Consider the following 22433-nt stretch of genomic DNA (forward strand, 5'->3'; position numbering starts at 1 on the left):
CAACGCTGGTAAGTCGCCCCAGCGCTCTTGAGCCCGAACGGCATGGATACATAGCAAAAAGGCCCAAACGGGGTTATGAAAGTTGTCTTCTCCTGATCTTCCACAACCATATTGATTTGGTGATATCCGGAGTAGGCGTCCAAGAAACACAAACGCTCGAAGCCCGCCGCCGAATCAATGATTTGATCAATGTGGGGAAGAGCGAAAGGATCCTTTGGACAAGCTCTGTTGAGGTCGGTGTAGTCGATGCACATGCGGAAAGTGTCGTTCTTTTTTAGCACCAGGACCGGGTTAGCCAACCACTTAGGGTGGAAGACCTCCATGATGATTCCGGTGGCCAAAAGACGGACGACTTCTTCCCTGATCGCCTTGCGTCGCTCCTCATTGAACCTGCGAAGATATTGCTGAATCGGCTTTGCCTTAGGGTCAACATTAAGGTGGTGCTCAGCGAATTCTCTCGGTACACCAGGCATGTCAGAAGGTTTCCATGCGAAGATATCTCGATTCTCACGGATGAATTTGATGAGCGCACTTTCCTATTTGGGATCCAGACCCGCCCCGATAGTAAACTGTTTGGATGAGTCGCCAGGAACGAAGTCCACCATCTTAGTGTCATCCGTCGGTTTGAACTTGAGGGGCGGCTCAACATCTGTTCTTGGCTTCTTGAGGGGCGACATATCTGTCGGATCAACATTGGCTTGGTGATATTTGAGTTCTTCTGCAGCACAGGCGATTTCTGCGTAAGCCGCATCTCCTTCCTCACACTTCTTTGCTATCCTCCTATCACCATCGACCGTGATGGGTCCCTTAGGACGAGGCATCTTGAGTTTAAGGTAAACATAACAGGGGCGAGCCATGAACCGGGCGTAAGCCGGCCGCCCAAACAACGCATGATAAGGGCTTTTTAGCTTGACCACCTCAAATATAAGTGACTCGCTCCTGTGATTGGATGTTGTACCAAAAGCCACGGTGAGTTTGACCCGCCCAATTGGGTATGCCGACTTACCTGGGACGATACCATGGAATACTGTGGTTGACGGCATTAGGTCTTTCTCTAATAGGTTCATCCTTTGAAAGGTGTCAAAATATAATATGTTGATGCTGCTGCCGCCATCCATAAGCACCTTCGACAGGGTATATCCTTCGACTTGGGGGGCCACGACCAATGCTAAGTCGCCGGGGTTGTCAATTCTGGGCGGGTGATCCTCCCTACTCCACGAGATAATGTGCTCGGACCAGTGGAGGTACCTAGGGAGTGCCGGCTCAGATACACTATACGTTCGGTGCTTCGCCTTCTTGTCTCGCTTACAGGCACTGGTGGTGAACACATGGTATTGCCCGCTGCTTAATTGCTTGGGATTGCTGCGGAACCCGCCATGATCATCTTGCCCCTACGGAGCCCCCTGCAGGGGTGGCTGCTGAAACACTCCGGGCGGATTATACCGTGTTGGTTGTGTACTGGATACTGGCCACTCCTTGGTTGCGAGCCGCCCTGGGCCCCTGGTTTGGGAAAGCCGCCGAACGGGTTCTAGCGTTGATTAGGTGCACCGAACTATTCATGCCGTTGGCCCTGGTGAGCGGTTTGACCCTTCTTGATTGCCTCTGCCCGAAATTCCTGCATCACGTAACAGTCTTCCCAAGAGTTAGTCGCCGGTCCATCCGTCATGGCATGGTGTGGGCAGGGGCCCTTAAGTATCTCATTATAGTTACGCAGCTTATTGCCACTGTACCCCCTCTTCTTCTGGCGCTGGTTGCCATTATTAGCACTGGTGTTGGCGACAAAGTCCGTGGACCCTTCCTGCTGCCTTCTCTTGTCGTTCCCGCCATGATTATGGTGGGCGCGTCCCTGAAATCGGGTGTGATTTTTGGATGACTCGCCTTTCCTCGACGAGTTGGCTTTGCTACCGTCCTCTCTTGGATCTTTAGTATCGTCCGCTTCGGCGTACCGAGTTAGGGTGTCCATCAATTCGCCCATATCCTGGACCTTTCGCTTGAGTCGCCCCAGCTTCTGCACCAAGGGCTCATAGTGGCAGTTTTGCTCCAAGACCAACACAGCCTGCGCCGCCATGATGACAACTGATGAGTGAATGATTTCTGCAACCCGTCGCGTCCAGTGGTGGGCCGACTCATCGGGGCGCTGAACACAGTGCTGTAAGTCGACTATTGTCATCGGGCGTTTGCAAGTTCCCCGAAAGTTTTTGACGAAACGTTCTTTCAGTTCAGCCAAGTCTGGATGGAGTTGGGTGGCAGGTTTTTCAGCCAAGTGCGCGTCGTCCCTTCGAGCATCATTGTAAAATACCTGGCACAGACCGCTTCACTTACATCGAGCATGTCCATTGCGATTTCATAACTCTCAACCCATGACGCCGGCTCAAGGTCCGGGGTGTAATTGGGCACCTTCTTTGGTCCTTTAAAATCTTTTGGCATCCGCTCATTGCGAAGGGCGGGGGCCAAACATGGCACCCCCACTTGCCTTCCACCTCCGATAAGCGGTGTTGGGCTGGTTTGAATGTCCTGGTGGTCCCGGCCAGGCGGGTCCCGATGGTCAGGCGGGTTAACCTGAGGTAGGTGTCGCGGTCCGCTCGTTATGGCGGGTTGGTCCTCTGGCCGGCTTTTGGTGCGGCTCGCCTAGGGGGTGGAGTGCAGCCGGTCAAGGCTATGTGAGAATTGCGCGTTTTGAACCACCGCCGTTTTCAACATCTCAATGGCATTTCTTGCTTCTATTTCAGTTGGTGTATTGCCATAAATCGAAAGGGATTCTAAGTGGCGAGTTGCGGCGAGCACGTTGTCCACGGGGTTGGAAAAGTGGCCCTCAGGCATCTGGAAACGGGGAACACGATCCACTGCTGGCTGAAGCGGCGGGTTTGGTGGCTCAGCCGGCCCTCCTCCTGGAACGGTTCCTGCCTCGGGGGTGCGCGGAGTGTCGAAAAGGCGTGTAGGGTTCAGATCAGGGGGTAAACGTCCCTGGTGCCTCCTGTGATGAACGGCCTCGGACGCGCGCTGATGCCTTTTGAGTCGCCAGTTTTCGGTGTTCAAGCCGGCTGTCTCAGCAGTGATCTGAGCTTGCCGGGTCTCAATCCTGGCGGCTTCTGCCTCAGCATCTCGCCGAGCCTTCGCCATCTCATCTCATAGTTTTGCTAACTCGGCATTTATCGTGACCTGGTTTTCCGCCGTTACAGGGGTCGCCATGTGTCGTGGTTTTGTCACGGCAGATGTTCTCGTGAGAGAACTTAGGTGTGAGGCCATCGCAACCATGTGGCGGCTTGAAGGGGTTGGTCGGAATCGAGAGACGCGAGTTTACCCAGGTTCGGCCCCTCCGATGGAGGTAAAAGCCTACGTCCTGCTTGTGTTTCATTGATGAAGATGATGATCTCGATTACAAGGGTGCAGACTCGCCACCTCTAATCTCATGGGTGTCTAATCTGTCTATCTCATGATTTGTCTTGTCTAGACCTAAGTTGTGTATCCTGTCCCTCTTGGGGCGCCTTACCCCTCCTTATATAGGTGGAAGGGATAGGTTTACATGTAGAGTCCTACTAGGAGTAGGAATAGGACTAGTCTCTCTTGAATCCTAATCCGGGTCTTGTTTCCTTCTTGTGGGAGTCTTTCCTCTTCTTGGGCCTTCTCTTGTGAGTCGGCCCTCCTCGCCTCTCTATGAGTCGCCTTATGCCAGGGTGCACGTTGGGCCTTGGGCCTTCGTCATTTATCTAAGTCGCATGTGGGGACAAGTATGAGTCGCCCGCCAGGTCACTACTGAGTCGCCGGTGAGTCGCCAAGTCCTTTGGCGGGTCATACTCCAAGCTGGGTTACACTGCGGGATATATCCCCGACATTAGCCCCCAAGGTTAGCTTGAATTTATTCATGGTAAGCTCCTGAAAATAAGAATAATAAATAAGTTAAGGGACCGGCTTGCTCCTCTGGCCGGCTTGATTTACTGAAGTGGCTCCTTGAAAATCTGGGTTTCTTGATGAAAACTTGGGAAATAAGAAATCCACACAATGTTGAACTAGCTTCTCTTGCTTCGGTGGGTTATGATTGACAATGGCGGGTCATGATTGCTAATGGCGGGTCATGATTATTAGTAGTGCCCCGTCAAACAACTGAACTCCAATTGACAAATCCGTGTGATGTTGAGCCGGTCTTTTAATGCTTCAACTGTAGCCCCCAAGGGTCGGGTCATCATGTGTGATGGGCCGGGTCTTCAATTTGAACCTCATGATCTATGAAACAACTTAGTGATGTAGCCCCCAAGGGCCGGGTTGTCTTGCCTGCACCAACCTGGGATTTTAGAAATTATGACCTGAATGGTGTAGCCCCCAAGTGACGGGTCGATTGCTTGCGGCGACTCGAGACTTCCACGTTCTTCTCCTTGAGCAGCAATGTGTAGCCCCCAAGGGCCGGATCATTATAAAAATGATGAGCCGGTGCTTCCTTGAATCCATGCTTGAATAAAGAGCGATATGTAGCCCCCAGGGCCGGCTTATCTCCTTGAGGTAGTCGGGTCTGTTGATGATGTGATGATTTGAAAAGCGGATTGCATTAGCCCCCCAAGTGTCATGGTGTATGCTTTGCAGCGACATGGGACTTTCATACTTTGATGTAATCTTGATTTGAATAATGTAGCCCCCAAGTGTCGGGTTGTGTGCCTGCAGCGACTCAGGGCTATTCCTTCCATTGTAGAATAAAATCCTATCCACTCTGTGAGCTGATGATGCCTTTGTGATAAAATAAATCCTTGACCGTGGTTGCAATGTAACCCGGCAAATATATCCTTGAGAAATCCATATGTCGGAGAAATCCATAAGTGTTGTAGTTTACTACAGAACACAATTTGAAGAAATCCAAGGGCCGGTCAATTAGATGACTCGGCATTATATGTGATAGGGCGGCTCTTTGACAATAGTCAATTCTTCCGAGCTGGCTTTAAAAACCCCAATCATTTAACACTGGTTATGATAAACCATGATAAAAATCTAGCCAATTTGGCTATTCAAAGATTTATTTGCACCTGCAAGAATTTATGCTTTGACCTGGTTTGAAGACCGGCATGATATGTATGTATGATGTATGATGCAATGCAATATGATGCATGTATATGATATGATAAGCATGGCATCAAGCTATTTTAAATAAGTCGGCTCAGTGAGTCACGGCGGGTAGGACGAGCTCATACGGCTCTAGTGCTACACCAAGAGGCTATTGTAGCTGCCTTAGCTGTGTTTAGACCGGCTGATCAGGCTCGAGTCAAGCTTTAGTGAAGCAGGTTCAGTGAACCAATGGTTTGTCTATTTTCCATGTGTTAGCTCTTGTCGGTACCTTTCATGTTTTAACCAAGGCAAGTTCAGGGTCCAGAAACGGAATAACTCGCCAAGAGTACATGGGACCATGGGGCGATTTGTCCAACACACAGTCCAGTATAACCATTTGTAATGCGGTAATTTTTCGCATGCCAAATGGGTAGTAAGGCTGATCTCAGTGAGAGGAAGCCCCCAAGTGACCTATGATTAGGGGAAAGACCGGTCATAGGATTGTAGAAGCGTATACGCTATTACCACAAAACGACTTGGGAACAAATAGCCCCCAAGTAAGCCGGCCTAATCCACAGAATCATATAAGGCGCCCATGTTTGAACTGTGCAACGTGGCAACTTTGGTCCTCTTTGGCTTACCAGTATCTAGTTTGAAATAAGTGCGGCATGGCCATTTATGCTCTTTGATACTGATAGCGTCCATGCTTGGACGACTTTATGAATCCGCCAATAAGGCCGGGCACCCATGTTTGGGCGGTCGCATCATGGTGACTTGTCTTCTTGGAGATTCTTAAATCTTCTCGTCAATGAGGAAGTAGCCCCGGAACTGGCTTAGTTTTTCCGTTACGACCCGGGGTTCTTGAATTATTCATCCCAGTTGAGCGTGCCGAGCCATGTCCATGTAGCCCCCGAGTCTTAAGTCGATTCAAGGAGGCGGCTTGAGAGTCTCCATACTTGATTGGGGCATAAACCGGCGGAGAAAAGATACTGGTACTCGCTCCATCTCCGAGATATAAAGCCACTGCACCGGCAAGTTGATGTTGACCGGACCGTGAGGGTGGCGACTTGCGTCCTTCTGTTGGGCGGCTCGTACAGGCGAGCATTGCACCGGCAGGTTGATCTAATCCGGGCCGTGAGGGCGGCGACTTGCATCCGTCTATTGGACGGCTCGTATAAGAGAGGTGAGTACTGCACCGGCGGGTTGAGTTGAACGCGAGAGTTGTCTGGCAATTGGGTACAGACTCGAGAATCGGCCGTGGTGTTGTAAGCCGTCTTGGTTGCGCGGGCATGAAAGTTGGCCGCGTCATTTGTGAACCGTCTTGGTCGCGCGGACGTGAGAGTCGAGCGTGTCATTGTAAACCGTCTTGATTTGCGCGGACGCGAGAATTGGCTGTGTCATTGTAAGCTACCACGAATAGTGAGTCACCAGTGACATTGATTTGACACCCGCCTCGTATTCGCAATATGACACCACTTTTGTAATGACGAATTCTCCTGTGCAAAAACATTACAGGCCCAAGTAATTGTTCTTATAGAAAATAATACGTGCTAAAAAAATAGATGAAAATGAATATCACCTGATTTATTTGTATGACAGTTTATCCGTGTGCAACGTCCCTTGAAATAATAGCCCGTGCGCGTGATAGCTTCGCCCACGGGCGGACGCTTGATGCAGTCTTTTAGGTGTTGTTGTAGACCAAAACGCCAGCGACCTCCTGACATAATGTTCTTGGATGGACGTAGATGTAGCAGGGCGACGAGCCTATGCGCCTTTGACGGGTAGCTAAGTGTAGGGCGTTGAAGATATATGTTGCTTTAAGCCTTTAATGTTGTCCGTATAGAAATATGATGAACCATGGGATGTACGGCGGCTCAGCGGATCGATGTAGGCCATGCGCCGAACGCCGGCAAATTCCATAAACTTGATTTTCAACAAGTGTGGTGATATCCTCGTACCCATAGGAATTTGAGAGAGGTAGATTATGTGTCCCACGTGCACGTACTGTATGAGCACTATGAGCAATTTCTTCGTATGAGGTACTGACTTCTCCCTTTTTTGGTCTCAGCTCTTGTGCGGGTACTAATAGTACGTTCCCTGATCTTTGGTTTTTCTGCACCAACACGTCTAATAACTTTTCCTTGCAGCGTGAATCATCGGGCGGCCTAGCGCGGACAAACACCGGTGCGGCCTCCGATTTGCAACCCGGACCACAGTCATTCGCGGCGAGTGGATGAAACTACCGATTTATTCTGGCCATTAGGAGAAAAGACAGTCATCACTGATTGCTTGCCCACGTGATCTCCTTTCTTCCTCTCCCTTTCCTTTTCTTTTGTCTTGATGTCATGAAGAAACCCGCTAGCTCTTGATCTCCATGTAAATAGTACTCCCTCCGTTCTTAAATATAAGTCTTTTAAGAGATTTCATTAAAGGTCTACATACGGAGCAAAATGAATGAATCTACACTCTAAAGTATGTCTATATACATCTGTATGTGGTCCACTAGTGAAACCCCTTTAAAGACTTATATTTAGGAACGAAGGGACTAGTACTAGAGGGAGTACTGTGCAACAGTAGCGTTTTACAGGCTACTGCTGGGTACACCTAATCCGATGGCATGTAATTTCTCCAGCCTTTTCTACATCGCACGAACGCGACGGGATCCTGTCACTATCACTAGAACAAAAAAGACAAGCCGCCGCTCCTCCGGGTTTGAAGAGTCCCTGCAGCATGGTTGCTGTGGATGGAAAACGCGAGCCGCGCTTCCGAATCTATGGCGGGTGCAATGAGAAATTGATCAGGCCTTAAATTGGACCGACTGTGGACTAGTCAACTCGGCGATTTTGTTGGTTTCTTCATTGGAACTTGGTCCTCCTTTCCTTGATTGCACGAGGCCGTCTCACGAGTAATCCAAATCTCTTTCTCAATTCGGCTCGTTGTTGGATAAGACGATCGTCCTGTAGCCGGTCTCGGCGACTTAGGGTAGCGCATCGTCTGGTCGCGTACGACGGCGCACGCAAACGCAGCCCTAATTTTTCTGGTCTTGAACTTGATCTGATCTTGTATCTCTTCTTCATCCGATCCATCACGAGCTTCTTGATCCCTAAAAATTTCCCTCCAAGAACACAATTCCACCGTGCGATCAGGCCCCATGGTGGCGCCAACTGTCGTGGTTTTGTCACGGGAGATGTTCTCGTGAGAGAACTTAGGTGTGAGGCCATCGCAACCATGTGGCGGCTTGAAGGGGTTGGTCGGAATCGAGAGACGCAAGTTTACCCAGGTTCAGCCCCTCCGATGGAGGTAAAAGCCTACGTCCTGCTTGTGTTTCATTGATGAAGATGATGATCTCGATTACAAGGGTGCAGACCCGCCACCTCTAATCTCATGGGTGTCTAATCTGTCTATCTCATGATTTGTCTTGTCTAGACCTAAGTTGTGTATCCTGTCCATCTTGGGGCGCCTTACCCCTCCTTATATAGGTGGAAGGGGTAGGTTTACATGTAGAGTCCTACTAGGAGTAGGAATAGGACTAGTCTCTCTTGAATCCTAATTCGGGTCTTGTTTCCTTCTTGTGGGAGTCTTTCCTCTTTTTGGGCCTTCTCTTGTGAGTCGGCCCTCCTGGCCTCTCTATGGGTCGCCTTATGCCAGGGTGCACGCTGGGCCTTGGGCCTTCGTCATTTATCTAAGTCGCATGTGGGGACAAGTATGAGTCGCCCGCCAGGTCACTGCTGAGTCGCCGGTGAGTCGCCAAGTCCTTTGGCGGGTCATACTCCAAGCCGGGTTACACTGCGGGATATATCCCCGACACCATGATCCTTGTTATCTCCGCCGACAAGTCCACCAAGATCGCAGCTGGGCTCTTGGATGTTTCGCCAACCCCGTTGTCGCCTGCAGGGTCTTGCTGGGACTGAGTCGCCCCAGCCATGTATACGGCGATCTGACGGCGGGTCCGGTCGAGGACTTCGGGATCCATTGCCAGTGACAGATCTCCGAGGCGGCCCTCGTGCAGAGACTGAATTGAATCTGTGTCGCCCATGGATGACTCGTCATCAGTGTTGACCGGCGTAGTCTCCTGAGTCGTCGATCGCTCTGGTTCATCCGATCCTTGCGTGAAGCCAACGAAGACCAGGCACGTTAGGCTTGGCGTCGCGACAGGACGGAGATACCTGGCCGGCTCGACGATGTCGGTGGAGGTGTCCGGCTCAGGCACGGGTGATCCAACCAGGCCGACGAAGATGTTGATCTTGCCGAAGGGGACTCTGTAGCCGGTTTCGATTGACTCGGCCTCGGGCCCCCACAACGAGTTGTCGATGTGGTACTTTCCGCGGCGGCTCCGGGTCATGAGCCCAGCCGCGTAGCTCCCTGACCCTGGTAGGGCTCCCTTTGAGAACTCAACTCCATCGTGCGTAGGGCCAAAGGTGGGCGCCAACTGTCGTGGTTTTGTCACGGCAGATGTCCTCGTGAAAGGACTTAGTGTTGGATCCATCGCACCTTGGTGGCGACTCAAAGGGGTTGAACGGGAGCGAGACAGCGATTTACCCAGGTTCGGCCCCTCGTGAGGAGGTAAAAGCCTACGTCCTGCTTTGTGTTGTATTGATGATGTTTCGATTACAAGGAGGGCGTAACTCGCCTGACCTAGCTCTCGATGATTTCTAACCGACTTTTCCTTCCCTGGGACTCGCCTTTATATACAGGTCGAGTCCTTAGGGTTTACAAGAGTCCTTGCCATCATACAAGTCATGATTCTTTCTATCTCTAAGCCTCCGTGCTTTCCAAGACTGGATAACTCCCCGATGATTGATTCTCCACGAGGATCTTGAACCGCCATCAAGCTCCTGGACCTACAGGGCCAAATCTTGAATCGCCAAAGGATGAGTCGCCCACTTGGTGACCCGGCCCAGCTAGGGCGGGTCACACAGCAGATAATATCCCCAACATGCACCGTCTCGCATTGATTCTTCTTCCCAAAAATCATAAATATTCCAAAAAAATCCCCGTAAATTTTTATTGGTTGGACTTCGTTTGGTATGGATATTCTGCGAAACAAAAAACATGCAACAAACAGGAACTGGCACTGGCACTGGATCAATATGTTAGTCCCAAAAATAGTATAAAAAGTTGCCAAAAGTATATGAAAGTTGTAGAATATTGGCATGAAACAATCAAAAATTATAGATACGACGGAGACGTATAAGTGCCCACAAGCCCCCTAGGCGCGGCCAGGGGGTAGGCCGCGTCTAGCAGGCTTGTCGCCTCCTCGTGCGTTTTCGGGACTACTTTACATTTTTCTAATTCTCTAAAAAATCCAAAACGGAGAAAAATTCCTACTGGAAAAGTTTTGGAGTCGGTTTACTTACCGAATCACATACCTCTTCATTTTCGGAGTATGAAACAGGCTGATAAATATCCCTTATGTACTCCTCCGGAGTTATGGTATTGATAATATTGCTTTCAACATTTATGGGAGTACCTGAGATATAATGCTTGATTCTTTGCCCATTTACCACTCTCGGAAAATTACCTTCCGTGTTGTTGATCTTGATGGCACCGGAACGATATACTTCCTCAACAATGTAAGGACCTTCCCATTTAGAGATAAGCTTGCCTGCAAAAAATCTTAAACGAGAATAATATAGCAACACATAATCACCTACATTGAACTCACGTTTTTGTATCCTTTTATCATGCCACCTCTTAACCTTTTCTTTGAACAACTTGGCATTTTCATATGCCTGAGCTCTCCATTCATCAAGTGAGCTAATATCAAATAACCTCTTCTCACCAGCAAGTTTGAAATCAAAGTTGAGCTCTTTGATTGCCCAATAAGCGTTATGCTCTAGCTCAAGAGGTAAATGACATGCTTTACCGTGAACCGTTTTGTACGGAGACATGCCCATGGGATTCTTATAAGCAGTTCTATAAGCCCACAGTGCATCATCGAGCTTCTTAGACCAATTCTTTCTAGACCTATTAACAGTCTTTTGCAGAATTAGTTTAATCTCTCTATTACTTAGCTCTACTTGACCACTAGACTGAGGGTGATATGGAGATGCAATTCTATGGTTGACATCATACTTAGCAAGCATTTTACGGAAAGAACCATGAATAAAATGTGAACCACCATTAGTCATTAGATATCTAGGGACTCCAAATCAAGGGAAAATAACTCCTTTAAGCATCCTGATAGAGGTGTTGTGATCAGCACTACTAGTTGGGATAACTTCTACCCACTTAGTAACGTAACCAACAGCAACTAGGATATGAGTATACCCGTTGGATTTTGGAAAAGGTCCCATATAATCAAAACCCCAAACATCAAATGGTTCAATGACAAGTGAATAATTCATAGGCATTTCCTGACGTTTACTGATATTACCTATTCTTTGACATTCGTCACATGACAGGACAAACTTACGGGCATCCTTAAAGAGAGTGGGCCAATAGAAACCTCATTGCAATACCTTGTGTGAAGTTCTATCTCCCGCATGGTGTCCTCCGTAAGCCTCGAAGTGACACTTCTGTAGGATCTGTCCCTGTTCATGTTCAGGTACACAACGTCTAATAACACCATCTACTCCTTCCTTATAAAGGTGAGGATCATCCCAAAAGTAATGTCTCAAATCAAATAAGAATTTCTTCTTTTGCTGGTATGTGAAACTAGGTGGTATATATTTGGCAACGATATAATTTGCATAATCAGCATACCACTGTGTACTACATGAAGCATTGATGACATCCAATTGCTCATCAGGAAAGCTATCATCAATAGGTTGTGAGTCATCAAGAACATTCTCCAACCTAGACAAGTTATCTGCTACGGGGTTCTGAGCACCCTTCCTATCAACAACATGCAAATCAAATTCTTGTAGCAAGAGAACCCATCTGATAAGTCTACGTTTAGCATCTTTCTTTTCCATGAGGTACTTAATAGCAGCATGATCATTGTGAATAGTAACCTTGGAATCTACAATGTAAGATCTGAACTTTTCACATGCAAACACGACTGCTAAAAATTCCTTTTCCGTAGTAGCATAGTTTCTTTGGGCACGGTCTAGAGTTTTACTAGCATAATGGATAACATTCAACTTCTTATCAACTCTTTGTCCTAGGACAACACCCATAACATAATCACTAGCATCACACATAATTTCAAAAGGTAAGTTCCAATCAGGTGGTTGAACAATAGGTGCAATTATTAAGGCATTTTTAAGTATTTCGAAGGCTTCCTCACAATCATCGTCAAAAACAAAAGGAATATCATTATGCAAGAGATTGGTAAGAGGCCTAGAAATCTTAGAAAAGTCCTTAATGAATCTTCTATAGAAACCAGCATGACCAAGGAAACTTCTTATACCTTTGATATCTGTAGGGCATGGCATTTTCTCGATCGCATCAACCTTAGCCTTATCGAGTTCAATACCTCTTTCAGAAATTTTATGTCCTAAGACGATGCCTTCATTAACCATAATGTGGCACTTCTCCCAATTCAAGACAAGGTTGGTATCTTTACATCTCTACAAAACTCGATCAAGGTTGCTGAGGCAATCATTAAAAGAAGACCCATAAACGGAGAAGTCATCCATGAAATCCTCAACAATCTTTTCACAAAAGTCAGAGAATATAGCCATCATACATCTTTGAAAGGTAGCAGGTGCATTACATAAGCCAAAAGGCATACGCCTGTAAGCAAAGGTACTGAAAGGGCAGGTGAAAGTGCTTTTCTCCTGATCAGATTGTGCAACGGGTATTTGGGAGAAACTAGAATAACCATCTAGAAAGCAGAAGTGTGTGTGTTTAGACAACCTTTCTAGCATTTGGTCAATAAAAGGCAAAGGGTAATGATCTTTCCTAGTGGCCTTATTCAACTTCCTAAAATCAATCACCATCCTATAGCCAGTAATAGTCCTCTGTGGGATCAATTCATCCTTATCATTAGGGACAACGGTAATACCTCCCTTCTTAGGGACGCAATGCACCGGACTTACCCAATCACTATGAGCAACAGGATAGATAATACCTGCTTCCAGGAGCTTTAGTATTTCTTTTCTTACTACCTCTTTCATCTTAGGATTTAATCTCCGTTGATGATCAGCAACTGGTTTGGAATTAGGATCGGTTTTAATTTTGTGCTGGCATAGAGCGGGACTAATGCCCTTAAGATCATCAAGAGTATATCCAATAGCAGCACGGTGCTTCCTCAGAGTTTTAGTAACTTCTTTTCTTCATGCTCTGAGAGGCTAACACTAATAATAACAGGATATATCTCTTTTTCATCAAGATAAGCATACTTAAGAGTATCAGGCAACTGTTTAAGCTCGAATACAAGATCACCCTTTGGTGGGGGTGGATCTCCAAGCAGTTCAACAGGCAAATTATTCTTAAGGAAAGAATGTTGTTCAAAGATAACTCTATCTATCTCATTCCTTTCATCCATATGCATATCATTTTCATGTCAAGCAAGTATTGCTCTAAAGGATCAGTAGGAGGCACAACAATAGAAGCTAGAGCAATAATTTCATCCTTACTAGACAACTCTTTTTCATGAGGTTGTCTACCAAACTTGGAGAAATTGAACTCATGTGACACACCTTCAATGCCAACAATGACAGTTTGCTTCTCACAGTCAATACGAGCATTGATAGTATTGAGAAAAGGTCTGCCAAATATGATGGGACAAAAGCTATTTTGTGTGGTAGCAAGAACAAGAAAATCAGCAGGATACTTAGTATTACCACACAAGACTTCAACATATCTAACAATTCACAAAGGGCAGATAGTATCTCTATTGGCAAGCTGAATAGTGACATCAATAGGTTCCATCTCGACAGGTGCAATCTCGTCTTTAATTTCATCATACAAAGATAGAGGTATTGCACTAACACTAGCACCCACGTCACATAAACCATGATAACAATGATCTCATATCTTAACAGAAACAACATGCGTGCCAACAACAGGACTATGTTTGTCTCTAGCATGTGGTTTAGCAATTCTAGCAACATCTTCACAGAAGCGAATATCATGGCCATCAACATTATCGGATAGGATATCTTTGATAATAGCAATGCTAGGTTCAACTCTAATTTGCTCAGGTGGTGTAGGTGTTCTAATGTAGCCCCTACGTATCACAGTTGAAGCTTTAGAATGATCCTTTATTCTAACAGGGAAGGGTGGTTTCTTAATGTAAGCACTAGGAACAATAGGATCATTATAAGCAGTGACTTTCTCTTCAACTAGATTGGGTTTAACTACATTGACTTCTAAGGGAGGAAGATATTTAAACCACTTCTCTTTAGGGAGATCAATATGAGCAGCAAATGATTCACACAATGAAGCTACTATCTCGGAGTCAAGTCCATATTTAGCGCTAAAATCACAAAAAGTATTTGTTTCAACAAAGGATTTAACACAATCGAACTTAAGATTCATACCTGACTCCTTACCTTCATCAAACACCCAATCTTCAGAGTTGCGTTTAATTATTTCCAATATATTCCATTTGAAGTCAATATCTCTCTTCATAAAAGAACCGGCACAAGAAGTGTCAAGCATGGTGCGATTATCATGAGAAAGCCGAGCATAGAAGTTCTGAATGATAAATTCTCTCGAGAGCTCATGGTTAGGGCATGAATATAACATTGATTTAAGCCTCCCCCAAGCTTGAGCGGTACTTTCTCTATCACAAGGCCAAAAATTATAGATATAATTCCGATCACGGTGTACCAAATGCATAGGATAAAACTTTTGATGAAATTCCAATTTCAGTCGGTTGTAGTTCCATGATCCAGTATCATCACATAGCCTATACTATGTCAATGCTTTATCCCCCAAAGATAAGGGAAATACCTTCTTTCTGACCTCATCCTCGGGAAAACCTGAAGCTTAAATAAACCACAAACTCCATCTACATAGATTAGATGCAAGTCGGGATGTGATGTTCCATCTCCTGTAAAAGGATTAGCCAACAGTTTCTCTAGCATACCCGAAGGAATTTCATAACAAATATTTTCGGTAGGTACAACAGGTTGAGGAGCAACTCCTTGTGCTTCCGTTCGAGGTGAAGATACCCCGAACAAGCTCCTCAAAGGATTAGTTTCCATTGTGACAAGTGACAATAAATTTCAGCACACTATATAAATGTTTCCTTACCAAATTCCACTTACCAAAGGTGCTTCACTGTTCGGCAACGGCGCCAAAAAAGAGTCTTGATGACCCACAAGTGTAGGGGATCTATCGTAGTCCTTTCGATAAGTAAGAGTGTCGAACCCAACGAGGAGCAGAAGGATGTGACAAGTGGTTTTCAGCAAGGTATTCTCTGCAAGCACTGAAATTATCGGTAACAGATAGTTGTGTGATAAGATAATTTGTGGCAAGTAGCAAGTAACAATGGTAACAAAGGTGCAGCAAAGTGGCACAATCCCTTTTGTAGCAAGGGAAAAGCCTGGACAAACTCTTATAGGAGGTAAAGCGCTCCCGAGGACGCATGGGCATTTCTGTCAAGCTAGTTTTCATCATGTTCATATGATTCGCGTTCGCTACTTTGATAGTTTGATATGTGGGTGAACCGGTGCTTGGGTGCTGCCCTTACTTGGACAAACATCTCACTTATGATTAACCCATCTCGCAAGCATCCGCAACTACGAAAGAAGAATTAAGACTAAGTCTAACCATAGCATTAAACTAGTGGATCCAAATCAGCCCCTTACGAAGCAACGCATAAACTAGGGTTTAAGCTTCTGTCACTCTAGCAACCCATCATCTACTTATTACTTCCTAATGCCTTCCTCTAGGCCCAAATAATGCTGAAGTGTTATGTAGTCGACGTTCACATGACACCGCTAGAGGAAAAACAACATACAACACATGAAAATATCGAACGAATACCAACTTCACATGACTACTTATAGCATGACTTATCCCATGTCCTCAGGAACAAAAGTGACTACTCACAAAGCATAATTATATTCATGACCAGAGAGGTATTGAATAGCATCAAGGATCTGAACATATAATCTTCCCCCGAGTATTCCAACTAGCATCAACTACAAATAGTAATTGACACTACTAGCAACCTTACAAGTACCAATCGGTGTCGCGAGACGGAGATTGGTTACAAGAGATGAACTAGGGTTTGGAGATGTAACGCCCCGGACACACCCGCTGGCGGTCGTTACTCCTGGCAGGATCTAGACTGGCCCCACATATCAATACTAGTCTTTTCTGCGCACTTTGTCCTCACTCATGCGCACCCGGGATCAACTTCCTGGTCGGTCACCCATCCTAGAACTACTCCAAGCCGAGCACGCTTAACCTGGAAGTTCTGTTCGAATGGGCTCCCGAAAAAGAAGGATTTCCTTATTGATATGAGTACTCTATCATCCCTAATAAGCCAGGCTATCACATACACCACCACTCAGAGGAACCGACGTCCTCGTCGGGCCACAGGAGCGTTCCCTCTTGGTAAAAACGTCTATGCATCCAGTCCAGTACATGTACCATGCCGTGTGCCACGATGGGTCACAAACGACATGAACAACATGACTGCACGCCTGTCTGCAAACTGTTGGGTAACGTAGCATAAATTCAAAAAAATTCCTACGCATGTTCAGATCTTCCTATGGAGAGACCAGCAACGAGAGAGAGGTAAGAGCATCTTCATACCTTTGAAGATCGCTAAGCGGAAGCGTTTGCTAGAACGCGGTTGATGAAGTCGTACTCGCGGTGATTCCGATCTAGTGCCGAACAACGGCACCTCCGTGTTCAACACACGTGCAGCCCGGTGACGTCTCCCGCACCTTGATCCAGCAAGGAGGAGGGAGAGGTTGGGGAAGCACACCAGCAACACGACGGCGTGGTGTTGGTGGAGAGACGAGGTCTCCCGGCAGGGCTTCGCCAAGCGCCGGCAGAGAGGAGGAGGGAGAAGTGCAGGGCTGCGCCGAGGGAGAGGGAAAACTGTGTCCTCCAAAGGCCAAAAGTGCCCACTATATATAGGGGAAGGGGAGAGGGGGTGCCACCCCTAGGGTTCCCACCCTAGGGGGTGCGGAAGCCCTCCCGGATGGGGTTTGTGGCGGCCAGATGGGGAGGAGGGGGTGGCGCACCCCTCTGGTGGGCCTAAGGCCCACCTAAGTTAGGGTTCCCCCCCTCTTTTTCTTTCCCCTGCGCCATGGGCTGAGTGGGGAGGCGTACCAGCCCAACTAGGGGCTGGTTCCCACCCCCACTTAGCCCATCTTACCTCTTGGGGTCGCAGCCCCCCTTCGGTGGTCCCCCGGGACCACCTCCGGTGGTCCCGGTGGTCCCGGTACGTTACCGGTGATGCCCGAAACACTTCCGGTGTCCGAAACCATCCGTCCTATATATCAATCTTTACCTCCGGACCATTCCGGAGCTCCTCGTGACGTCCTAGATCTCATCCGGGACTCCGAACAACTTTCGGTAATCTCGTATAACAATTCCCTATAACCCTAGCGTCATCGAACCTTAAGTGTGTAGACCCTACGGGTTCGGGAGACAGGCAGACATGACCGAGACACCTCTCTGGCCAATAACCATCAGCGGGGTATGGATACCCATGGTGGCTCCCACTAGCTCCACGATGATCTCATCGGATGAACCACGATGTCAAGGATTCAATCAATCCCGTATACGATTCCCTTTGTCTGTCGGTATAGAACTTGCCCGAGATTCGATCGTCGGTATACCTATACCTTGTTCAATCTCGTTACCGGTAAGTCTCTTTACTCGTTCCGTAGTTCGTCATCGTGTGACTAACTCCTTAGTCACATTGAGCTCATGATGATGTTCTACCGAGTGGGCCCAGAGATACCTCTCCGTCACACGGAGTGACAAATCCCGATCTCGATTCGTGCCAACCCAACAGACACTTTCGGAGGTACCCGTAGTGCACCTTTATAGTCACCCAGTTACGTTGTGACGTTTGATACACCCAAAACACTCCTACGGTATCCGGGAGTTGCACAATCTCACGGTCGAAGGAAAAGATACTTGACATTAGAAAAGCATTAGCATACGAACAATACGATCTAGTGCTAGGCTTAGGATTGGGTCTTGTCCACCACATCATTCTCCCAATGATGTGATCCCGCTATCAATGACATCCAAATGTCCATGATCAGGAAACCATGATCATCTATTGACCAACGAGCTAGCCAACTAGAGGCTTGCTAGGGACACATTGTGATCTATTCATTCACACATGTATTACTGTTTCCTGTTAATACAATTATAGCATGAACGATAGACGATTATCATGAACAAGGAAATATGATAATAACCATTTTATTATTGCCTCTAGGGCATATTTCCAACACAAACATCCGTGTAACTGCGAGGGTCGGCTCTGATACCAAACTTGTAACGCCCCGGACACACACGCCGGCGGTCGTTACACCTGGCAGGATCTAGACTGGCCCCACATACCAATACTAGTCTTTTCTGCGTACTTTGTCCTCACTCATGCGCACCTGGGATCAACTTCCCAGTCGGTCACCCATCCTAGAACTACTCCAAGCCGAGCACGCTTAACCTGGGAGTTTTGTTCGAATGGGCTCCCGGAAAAGAAGGAATTCCTTATTGATATGAGTAGTCTATCATCCCTACTAAGCCAGACTATCACAGGAGATGAGATGGTGCTGATGAAGATGTTGATGGTAATGAGTCCCCTCCGATGAGAGGAGTGTTGGTGATGACGATGGCGACGATTTCCCCCTCCGGGAGGGAAGTTTCCCCGGCAGGACGACCCTGCCGAAGCTCTAGATTGGTTCTGCTCAAGTTTCGCCTCGTGGAGGTGGCGATTCCTCCCGAAAGCCTGCTCTTGATTTTTTCTGGAACGAAACCCTCCTTATAGCAAAAGATGGGAGCCAGAGGGCCAACAGGGAGCCCACAAGCCCCCTAGGCGCGGCCACGGGGTAGGCCGCGCCTAGCAGGCTTGTGGCCTCCTCGTGGCTCCCCTCTGGTACTTCTTCCGCCCAGTATTTTTTATAAATTCCAAAATAATTCCTCGTTGATTTTCACGGCTTTTGGAGTTGCGCAGAATACGTATCTCAAACTTGCTCCTTTTTCAGGCCAGAATTCCAGCTGCCGGCATTCTCCCTCTTCATGTAAACCTTATAAAATAAGAGAGAAAAGGCATAAGTATTGTACCGTGAAGTGTAATAACAGCCCAAAAAGCGATAAATATCAACATAAAAGCATGATGCAAAATGGATGTATCACACCACAAGGGATATGGCTCAGAGGTGACCTCAACCGTCCAGGGTGCTCAAACACCCAAGAGTAACAAGATCCGCAAGGGATTAGTGGGGGGAATCAAATATCTCTTGGTGGAAGTGTAGATCTTGGCCTTCTCAACTAATTCCTAGGAAATCAACAAGTTTGATTGGCTAGGGAGAGAGGTCGGGCACGAATGAGCTTAGGAGCAACAATGGAGTCTTGGAAGGTCAAAGGTAGGGTTCTTGGAGTGGAAGAACCCTTTGTATAGTCAAGGAACAAATCCAACCGTTACCCCCACTTACAGCACCCGCAGCACGGTACTACCACTTGGGGGTAGCGGTACTGCCGCTGCCTACCTCTGCCCCTAGCGGTACTACCGCTTGGTAGAGAGCAGTACTACCGCTAGCCCCAGCGGTACTACCGCTAGCCTCAGCGGTACTACCGCTAGGCCTGGAGCGGTACTACCGCTTGGTAGGCACATAGCCACGGTAGTAAAAACACTAGTACCGGGCCTACCACCGCTGGAAAAGTATTCGCAAAAAGTCTGACGAAGTACAACCGCGCGGAGAGAGAGGTACTACCGTCCCTAAGCGGTACTATCGCCCATCCGAAGCGGTACTACGGCTGGACCTTTTTGCATAGACAGGGAGAGAACATGTGGGAGCTCCATTGCTGCAAGGAAAAGGTGGTGGAAAGAAACAGTGTGCATGTGTGTGTTGATTCCACCCAGACCTTTCCGACGCGGATCCCCTCTTAATAGTACGGCTTTCCTACGACTCAAAACCACCAAAGAGAACCGTAGAATCCACCGTGCTTTAAAACCACAGAGGGGCGACAAATTGTCTTGTGCCTTGCCATGTATTATTTGAAATTCTCAATGCACAAGATTAGTCCGCAGAGGTACTGTCATCAATCACCAAATTCACTTAGGACGAAATATGCCCTAACATCAGCCGTCACACCTACTGCCATGAGCGTTGACATCTCAACCATCAGATCTGACATGGCCTGGGTCGGGTCTTCCCTGATCCGTTGGCCCCGTTGGCGGTTGTCGCGTTCGGCTGTTCCTTCGCCACTGTGGCTCCTGCCATATAGATGGCGACTTGGCGGGGTGGTGCCTGCGGCCCTTCAAAGGTCGCCGCCTCAAGGAAACCACCCAGCCTTCCCTCATAGAGAGGGCAGATCGAGTCAGTACCTCCGGTGGATGACTCGCTGTCAGAACTGACAAGGGTATCTCCACCAGCTTCCGGCTCATCCGGGAGGCTAGCCCTTGTGTGAAACCGATGAAGACTCGATGTCGTCCAATCCGAGACGTGGTGGGTTAGATGATGTCGGTGTAGATGTTCAGCTCAGGAACCGGCGTTCCAATCTTGCTGATGAAGACGTGGATCTTGCCGAAGGGGACCCGATATCCTGATTCGATTGAACCGGCCTCGGGACCCCAGCTCGAATTGTCGATGTAGTACTTTCCGCGACGACTTTTAGTCATGAGGCCGACCGCGTAGCCCCCAAACCCTGGAAGGGCTCCCTTTGAGAACTCAACTCCATCGTGTGCATGCCCCACGGTGCGCGCCAACTGTCGTGGTTTTTTCACGGCTGGTGTCCTCGTGAAAGGACTTAGTGGTGAAGCCATCGCAACTATGTGGCGACTCAAAGGGGTTGTTCGGGAAACGGGAGACGAGTTTACCCAGGTTCGACCCCTCAGATTGAGGTAAAAACCTACGTCCTGCTATGTGTATATTGCTTTGGAAATCAATTACAAGGGTGCGGATTCGCCTGACCTAGCTCTCGATTGATGTTAACTTAGCCCTATCAACCCTAGAGACTCGCCTTTATATACGGGTCGAGGCTCTAGTTTTACAAGATTTTGGATCATATTAGGATTCATGAGCCGGTACGTCTCTAACTCGCCTTGTCTCCTATGCAAGGAAACTCCACGTGACTCCTTTCCTATATGGGTCGTAAGTCTCCTTCTTCGTGTCTTGGGCTTTAGCTGGCTCTCATGGTATATGCCTTATGTCTTCCGCTTCATAAGTCATGGCCCATCTTGAATATGGAATACTGAGCCACCATTTATCCGGACCCAGCCCCCTAGGGCGGGTCTCATGACGGGATAATATCCCCAACATGTTGCTTCAGGTAAATATCCAACTGATATGCCAGACTCTCTAGTTTATACTTTAGTAGCTTCTCATGCCACACCGATTGAGGGGATATTGCACTTCTTCAACACGCCTCCAACTCCTTTTTCTGCCTTGCACTTCTCTTCTCTAAGTCGACCAAAGAGGTAGCACTCCACATAGTAAGGTCGTTTGCCACACTTTTGATTGCGTCCACCACCGAGCCTCCTCTAGCATTTTATTTATCTTTCTCATACATTCCCCACCATAGTACTATATTATTCTTCCACTAGCCATTTTGCGTTAAAACGAAACTGACCTCCACTTCTTGTACTCTTCCTCTTCACCACTTCAGATTCCACATGCACTATCAACAACCGATGATCGAAATGGTGTGGATCACTGATGAGGATACATCTACCTTGGATACAACCAAAAACATTGCATACAAACATATTTATAAGGTGGTTTCAAACAAAAAAAATATATTGATTTATTTATGTTATCCAAGACAACGATATTTCAGTTATTTTAATTTTATGTCTAATTGCAAGACAAACATACACTTGTACAAACCACTTATGAAGATACCAAAAAAATAGATGATTAAGTGTTGTTCAAGAAGTTTTCTCACGTCACTTTTGGTCTAAGAGAAATTAGAGACCAAGTCTCTCATGTTCTAGACTCAAATTCGGGCTTCATAAGCATACTCGACTTCAAACGCTTACAACTTTTTCATCCGTACTCCAAACTGGATAAATATATATTTTTTTGTTCGAAAGCTTATCTCGTGTACCAACACAATTGGTCTTACCTTCAAATTCATTCAGAGCGTGGAGATTGATACAAAACTGTGTGACAATGTTGTAGAATCAGAGTCAAAATTCAAGTAAGATGTTGCATCATCTCCACTTGGGCCCATGGGCCTTGTATGGCTTTTTGGTGCCTGAGGACCTGATTCCACCACCTTGGCCGCCACCCCTTGGTCCTATATAAGTAATCAATCTAGTACTATTTTGTTTGCAACTCGCGTCCTTATTTGTGTTTAACGACCAG

This window comes from Hordeum vulgare, chromosome 3H (genome assembly GCF_904849725.1).
Source record: "Hordeum vulgare subsp. vulgare chromosome 3H, MorexV3_pseudomolecules_assembly, whole genome shotgun sequence".
NCBI lineage: Eukaryota > Viridiplantae > Streptophyta > Magnoliopsida > Poales > Poaceae > Hordeum > Hordeum vulgare.